This window comes from Rhagoletis pomonella, unplaced genomic scaffold, assembly GCF_013731165.1.
Source record: "Rhagoletis pomonella isolate Grant_MI unplaced genomic scaffold, Rhpom_1.0 Rhpom_scaffold_00010, whole genome shotgun sequence".
Lineage (NCBI taxonomy): Eukaryota > Metazoa > Arthropoda > Insecta > Diptera > Tephritidae > Rhagoletis > Rhagoletis pomonella.
The window spans coordinates 21,482,124-21,488,667 of record NW_023458564.1 but is presented as its reverse complement, the minus strand read 5'-3'; positions in this window follow the sequence as shown (position 1 = coordinate 21,488,667).

The following is a 6,544-nucleotide window of genomic DNA, read 5'->3' as shown; positions in this document are numbered from 1 at the left end:
TTTCGTTCAATGATGGTGCGAGGTTGCTGACAAGCTGGTAGTAATGCGCAATAGCGCAATTGCTATGGCGCTAGTTCTACAACGCCGGCGCCACCTGTGGTGTCAGTGCACTAACTCAGCGCAATAGCGCAGTGTACTGATTTGAACACAGTGCCATCTGAGTGCCACCACAGTACCCATCGTCATACAGTGTAACACACCATACAGTGGTATCATGTCTATTATTGCTTTAACTCTCGGAACTGAGCAACGCTTATACCGCCAACAGAATTTAATAGCTAGGAATATAGTAAATGCCACGATATTCTCATCATTCTTGATTTAAAGCTTTAAATTTGCTAAAATACATAAGTTTCTGGCGTTCTCACCACTCAAAATGAAAAACAAAGTACGTGCAATCTCTCAAAGAATTAAGGCGAATTGTGTTTGTTTCATGTGTGTTTTGGTGTTAATGGCGCTAACGCTTTTCATATATTGTTGTTGGCACGGTGTAAGCGCAATTGCGCCGCGCAGCGCTGTGTTACCCATGCCCATGCCTTCCAGGGCAATTCTGGTAACTGACTTTCAACTGACCACAGTCTTTCGAAAAACAAAAGTCGAAAGCCAAAAGTCTTTCGTAAGGCAATTGTCAACTCTAGCAACTTTCTGAAATATCTTCTAACGCAGAGGTCTTAGCGTTATACTGTTCGCCTTTTAGCAATAGGTTTTAAAAAATAAAAATAAAAATAATAAATATCACAAAAAATATGCTTCTAATAATATAAAATCTAAAAGTTAATTTAGAATAAGGAAAAAAATTAAATAAAAAAAGAAAATTTTAATTATAACAAGTAAGAAAGGCTAAACTCGGGCGAAACCGAATTTTACATACCCTCGCGTTATGTTCTTTGTATGCATGTAATGTATTGATGCTTGATAGTGCTTGACCATCTCCTCTGATTTGTGGGGTTCGCCTTGATGTTGTTACACATAGGGGAGGGACCTACACTTTTACGCCGACTCCGAACGGCGATTGTATGTTTATGGGAAGCTGTTTTTTCATGGCAGAAATACACTCAGATGTTTGCAATTACCTGCCGAGGGGCGATCGCTTTTAGAAAAAACCTTTGTTTTTAATGTTAGTCGAAACCTAGGCTCGATCCCCGGCTTTTGCTCGAAATCAGAGGTTTCATCTTGGGCGATTATGAATTTTAACGACAGTGTTAGCTGGGGCATGCCCACTTTTCAAAAATTTATAATAATCTTACTTTGTACTCCAGTAGTTACGAAAATACCGTAGATTTAAATTTTTGAAAATGCTGTTATTTGGGAGGGAGGCGCGGTTATTGTCCATTTCAATACCAAGCTGTCTATCTCGTTGAGATATCTCAAGTTTTGCTCGAATTATCTTGTAAACGGGCGGACGGACGGACGGACGTTAAATCTGGCATAGCTTTATCGGGTTTTATATGCCATTTAAGAATTTTGACACATAAGTACGTTCAATCATAAAAATACTAAGTTCGATTAAAACCGAGATTGCTGGACTAGGCGTACATGCTAATTTGAAATAAATAAAGTTTGGAATAATTTTTACAAGATTTAATTAAAAATATATTACAATATTTATAGATATAGTCATAAGCATTAGTTATGTGATAAATAGAAAGAATTGCAAAGCAGAAGTTCTTAACAATAAAGATCTTAAAATGGTTTTGAAATAAATTTCGTATATTTTTACAAACTTAAAAAGATTTTATAGTTAACAGACTTATAACAATATAACTATACAAACTACATGATTTGCTTTGCTTAATATTCAAGGTTTACTTATGAGCATGTAATAATAAAATAATTAATTAATTTATTTTTTTTACTAAAAGTACTTATGTTTTAAAAATTACTTAATTTTAGCAGAACAGTCAGAAAAACTAGGATCAAACATTTGAATAACCTACAGAAATGCAAATGCCATCATGGTAACTGTGAATCGTTTCATAAGTTATTGCGCTAATCAAGTCTCTATCCATGTTCGAGAACGCCCAATCAATTTGAGACCCTATAGCTGTAGTCGAATATTGTAGATCTAATAACGAACTAAAATTGTTTTCTCTTAAAAGATGTGCAATTCTATTCGTAGTAGTCTTAAGGCATAGATTGAAATCCCCCACAATAATAATTTCCCTATTCTCAAAGTCATTGCAGATAATGTCACGTAATTCTGCTTCCAAGTCTCCAATAGGGAAATTTGAATTTCTGTAAAGCACCAGCACATATATATTATCGTCGTTAAACAATATGGCTTCTAAAGTCTTGCGAAGAGAATACTTTTGAATGGTTCTACAAAGTTGAATGGATGAAGCCATTTCAGACTTTGCATACACTAAAATGCCCCGTTTGTTTCTATTCCGCGTTGTAGTGCTATCTATCCTTAGATCATTTAATTGACTAAAGCCGGGAATTTCAAAATTTTCGGAGGGATAGCTCCATGTCTCGACGAAACATAATATATCCGAAGTCATCATCAAATAATCGCTTCTAACATCTTCAATATGAGCATGAAGGCTCTGGGCATTGTGATAAATTATTTGAAGTTTTGATGTTCGAGAGAGCATGAAACTAAAAGTGGATGTTAAGGATTTTGACGTTTTCAAGTCAACCAGTTCCTTGAATACAGGATCTGATTCTGTAAATGGACATGGGGGCACAAAATTTCCTATTATAAATAGACCATCAGCACTAGTGGCTCTACTGCAAGCTACATACAATGCTGCTCTGGGCATTCTAGCTCGTGTATGTACAACCACTTTGCTATACTCGCACCCTGGCTTTTATGAATCGTTATTCCCTCCGCTGGAACAACAGGAAATTGGTTTCTTTCAACAGTTATTTGCTCATTCCTTTTATATTGAAAAGTCCTCACCGTTTTTTCAATTGGCGTCCAAGAAGCATCACTAGGATGAGACTTTCTTGATCTAGCCAACAAACCCACTGATGGTTCCAAAAACTTTAGCCAAAGAGTTGATGGCATCGATGATTCGAAATCAATATGCATCAGTTGGCCAGTTGCACCTTTACTAACCCATCACCTGTATTGATATTAACAGTTATCATATATTTGGCAGTAGTCTTCAATGTCAAGTTATACGACAGGCCCTGAGTTTCAGAATTTTTAAAAAGCTTGACCCTATCTAAAATATTGGAAGTTTGTCCTCCGATAGCAATACCTTTAACAACATCAGTAGATAAAATGGCTGAAGTTGAGATCTGACTAAGTTTAAGGGCATTAAAATTATTGGATTCTTCATTAGACCAAAATAAATGAATGGCTTCATTGGGAACTTGGTTTAAGCTAACTATTCGGCTATTGATTAAAGATATGTCCGCACTTGTCATAATGCCGGAAGCCATATTATTTAATGCGATAGCAAAAGGTTGATCCCCACGTTGCCTCATCACCTCAGTTAACTCAAAATATTTAAACAACTCCTATAGAAGGGAACCAACTAAAACGCTATAATTGTCGCTTGGGTTGGGAGAGAAAATCCATCTGTCTCCGACAGGAGAAAGTTGCCTCAAATCCCCGAAAAGAATGACTGAAATACCTCCAAAAGGACTGTTGGTTTTGAAAATTTGCTTAAGTCTAGCGTCAATTGAACTAAACATTCTAGCTCCTACCATTGATATTTCATCAATGATTATTAACTTCAAATCAATCAGCTTGGAGTAAATTGAGTTAACTAAATCGTTACTGAGTGGTCGCAAGTCTCGGTTTGACTGATTCACAGGTAGTGAGAATATAGAATGTAGTGTAATTCCAAACGCTGCTTTTCCTGTAGGGGCACTAAGCAAAACTTTCAAGGAACTCGGGTTGGATCCAGGCACGGAGTTCAAACGATGGTTAAGAGTCTGATACATAGCTGATATCAAACGACTCTTACCAACTCCTGCTCCACCTCCCACAAACTCATAAAATGGCTGATTTGTTTTGATTTTGTGTAGCATATGTGTCATATACGTTCTCTGCTTAACGTTTAGACTTCGAACTAATGAAAAAAGTTCTTCTGCGGGAATTAAGGGCGGAAGTTTTATTAGCCTAATATTACCATCAGAGTCACTTTCATTCGTTGACGGGTCTTCTCCATGCAGGTCTAGCAAATTCCAGCCAGAGTTTACTTCCGGGAGCCCTAAGATCCTAAACTCGTTATCTACTACAGGTTGGACATTTGGCTCATTTACTTCAAAATCTACTTCTTCTCGAAGTCGATCTAAAACATTCTCAAGCTCGCGCTGCTCAAATACATCATATTTCCTTCGATTTTCCTCTATTGAAATATGATGTGCTACACAAGTTTCCTCGTTATCGTTAAGAATAATTTCTCGCTCTTCATCTCGCCATGGACGGTAAAGCATGACTATTTCCCTGAAGTAATCACTTCTAGCAGTATCAGGACTAAATCTCCTGGACCTAATGACACATGGTTTGGTACGTTTCTTAACGAAACCAGTACCGTCTCTCAGGGGAAGCGCATTCCCACGTCCAATCAAATTATCTGCCTCTCTCTCGTCTTCACTACCATCACTTTCTTCCGCCCTTCTGTTTGTTTTTTTATATGTGTATAAGGATGCAAAATCAGCTAAGTAAACATTTTCTAGTTCATTCGGTCGGTGAACATAATGCTCTAAAATTCCTGAAACAAATATGTCGGTCGAGTCCGAAGGAAGATTCTGAAGTTGTGCTCTTGGTTTTACCATCCGCACTCGATCTTCAGGACGAGAGGTATTTATAAATATCTCCGCGTTACTTGCTTCTGAAAGATGAAGCCCAATACTGCAATATACTGCTTCTTGGGCGGATATTTCTGTACCAGAAATAAATTTATGACCTATATGCTGAAGTTTCTGCTTAATAGTATAGTTACCAGCATTTACTTCTGATATGGCTTCATTTAAGAGCCTAGAAATTCCTCTATTCGATTTATTTATGTAATTTATTATATAAGAGCAGCAAGCATAAGCATCTAATATGAACTGAATATCCATATTGGCTTTATGGAGCTCTAAAATGGTAGGATTGTAAGCATTAATTGATCGATCCACCAACTTCCTTTTCAAGAAGGTTTTAGGTTTTGATAAACTCGATCTTAGCGCAAGTATATAATGATCAAATGAAATGTTTAATCTAGGATCTGCCAGGAGACTATCGAAATTATTTAAATTTAATATTCAGATGATGGTAGATTCGAATTCAAAAAGTTTTGAATTTTCGAATAGTTTTCCCTATGAAGTTCTAAGTTTTCTTCATTTTCCGGAAGGGGCAACATAATTTGTGTAGAAGGCATGGGTGGGTATGGAATACCAAAACGACAAATTTGCTGTCCTCTTATTTCCCTTGCACAAGACCGACTGTGATTGTGCTTTTGATAACCTATATAATTTTGTAAGTGGCTTACGGTGCCCTCCGTAGAAATGTACGTATCTATGAAATCAATAGCATTCGGGAAGGTTTGGGGATCTTGAAGATCGATCTTAGCGGCATTATTAAGCCAATATATTCCATGTACATGGGGAGAACCTCTCTGTTGAAATTCAACCCTCCAATAAAAATGTGTAACAAAATGTTCATCAAAGATACCTCAATTTTGTTTGAAATTTTAACATTTGACGGTACCGATAATCGAAGTATCTAGCACACGTCACTGCATCTGAACGGATAAGGCGATATCGCTCTTGAGTTGACAAATCGCTTGCTTCGTCCTCGGAAATATCTCTAGTATCAACTGTTTTTGATAAAATCACTAAAAGCTCAAGTCATTGGGACTCAGCAGCTGATAGTGTAATAAAGAAGGTGGGGAGACCAAACTGCTGAATCATAGCAATAGCCTTTTTCTTCTCCGCCCCCAGTGGACGGGAGAAGACCTCGCACCTTTGAGAACTTTGTAGCCATCATCGTGTTGAATCATGTTTTGGACAAAATTTTCATTTAATAGATTTTGAGCTGTTACTCGATTAGAACCGGCAAATTTTCGAAGGCAAATGGAAGTGCTGTTCTTAATTTGCAGCAATTCGAGCTTTTTGTAGTTGTAAAATATCTTTGGTATGGTACATGCTCTTCTATCATACCGACGGATTTCAGATCGAACAATTTTATTGTAAGTCTCTGTACAAGTACGCTTTTGCCCAGCATAAATTGTAGCAAATGACAGTTCTTCTGAATCGTTGTCCTGTACTACATCAAGAGGCCTTTGGCCCTCGCCGGGAGCTATAACCAAACGGTTAATATCCAAATTTTCTACGGGAATATTATCAAGAAGAGTTTCTTGACCAGCCACATTAAGTTCTTCAAGAACTGGATCGAGGGATGGACGAGGAGTTGAAGCACTATTATGCGAAATCACTTGTCCTTCATTTATATTTTCGACTAATAGTGCATCTTCAATTGATGCAATAAACGGAACTTCTTCCTGGCTATTGAAACTCGAAATCCAATTTTCATTAATTTGAATATTGTGCTCACGGTATAAAGGGGTATTTACTAGAAACCGCAAAGCCTCCATAATCCTTG